Source organism: Cibotium barometz, chromosome 33 (assembly GCF_041138505.1).
Source record: "Cibotium barometz isolate CiBa-2024 chromosome 33, ASM4113850v1, whole genome shotgun sequence".
NCBI classification, from domain to species: Eukaryota; Viridiplantae; Streptophyta; class Polypodiopsida; order Cyatheales; family Cibotiaceae; genus Cibotium; species Cibotium barometz.
This window is the reverse complement of record NC_141078.1, coordinates 18,711,018-18,713,046: the sequence shown is the minus strand read 5'-3', so window position 1 is coordinate 18,713,046 and position 2,029 is coordinate 18,711,018.

The window sequence follows — 2,029 nt, the reverse complement described above, 5'->3', positions numbered from 1 at the left end:
TTGTGTTTATAACCCTCTCTTGCAAACCAGCTTTGGCAAGTTTGGACTCTGACAAGTTTGTTTGTCCTAGGCACCATTGGATAATTGGCTCTCCCTCCTATTTTTATAAGCAGCACAATATTCTTTAGTTTACAACCGACCATTAAGCTACTATGCTGCATTTGATTACAGTGAGAAAGAATGTACCTTCAAAATAAAATGTCCCCATCAACTTGCTCTATAATGCCACCAACTCAGCTAGCTAGCTAGCTTGGGAATGTTTATGTCCGCTACCTTGCCTTTTGCCCACCAAGCACGTATCTTGCGAAATTGAACAAGAGCATCATCTTTTATAGGAGAGGTCCTCCAGCTCTCGCACATTGCCAAGTGTGTTTCCCTATGTTGGGCATAAATATACCTTTCAATATGGACCCTAAGATTGTCCTTCCAATGAAATAGGCAAGATCTCTCCTTCTTGGCATTGTACACTACTCAGACAGCATTCTAATTGGCACTCGCTTCATCAGCCCGTAAACCTAAAGAAATTGACAAATTTGCCGCTATTCTCAATCATCACTTCATTCACATTCTCCCAAAACATAATCTGTGCTGCTTCATCCTCCTCTTTGAACTCACAGGTTGCAATTGTGAACATCTCTCCTACTCTGTTCAAAAATTGGAGCCAGTGAGCCACACATGCAATATGCTAGTGCCTTTAATAGACAAAAAGACAATGGAACTTACGTGGGCTCCCATGGTACACCATCCACTCTCAAGACGATGAACATGATCAAAACAAACCCATGAGTGCTGCAAGTCCCCACCACCATGTGCATCCATTTGTTGCACTTTACACCAGAGCTAGGACCAGTCGTGTCGACATCTTAAAGAGAAAGCATCTATCCTTCGATGTCTTTCCTTTGCAAGGGAAAATGAGATGCATGGAAGAATTGAAAGTGACATTTCCTCTTCAGCTCCAAAATTGCCTTAAAACCATCTCCAAGAGGCCGACTACTCTTGTGACATTGCAATACCATCTGGCTCAATCTACATCAAAGAGTCATCAATAACATTGACAAGTGAATAAAAACCAAAGAAAAAGAGAGACTTACTTTTTCAAATTTATTATCGACCATAGCTCTTGTGACATCTCCTGTAATTCTTTCTCGGACATGAACTCACCATGCGTCTTGTCATTGTCTCTAAAGGACCTTAAGACTAACTCTTTTGAAATAATCATTTGCACTTTCCTAGCTCCAGCATTATGGTCCATTGCAACCACACAGCCCACTAGACCTTTTGTATTCCTGAATGAGGCTCTACACATCCCTCTTGGGAACTCTATGAGAATGCTTACCATGATGGATAAATAATCTCCTATGGGCACTCTCCTTTAGCATAAAGTAATAGACAGAAATAGGGCATGTAGCAACAGACATAGGGACATGTTCAGAGAAAAAGCACTCCAGATTCCCATAGCTACCAATAGCCATGGACCCCCCTTTTACGGGCCTTCAAAAGTTGCCCATTCCAATGACACCTATTTGGTGTTCCTGATCGAGAACGAAACAAGCATCTTTCATTGCTGCATTCAAACACACCACCACAAAAACTTTTTCTCAAGACAAGAAACTTATTCACCCTTGTCTAGGAGTGTGGCTTTGTCCATGCATTACCTTCATATTTTTACTCCATTCTCTCCATCCCTTTCCCCTCTACCAACTCAAGCATGCAATTGTCACTATATGTCTTTGGTAACTCCTTCACCTTGCCTTTAAAGGGCAATCTTTGATCAATCTATGTAAAATATCCTCGGGTGGCAATGCACGTATTATTTGAAATGCGAAGATAGGGCAATATGAATAAAAAGTGTTATCCTCTTCAATATCAATAATGTTTGCAGCAGGGGTACAAGCCATCAACAGTATCATTGAGAAGCTTCTCATCATCGATAAGGATTCTAAACAAACAGTCAAAAAATAAATCTTTATTAAGTCACGAAGGGATGGAGATATTAACTCCAAGATATGAGAAAATATTAAGAAAAAAG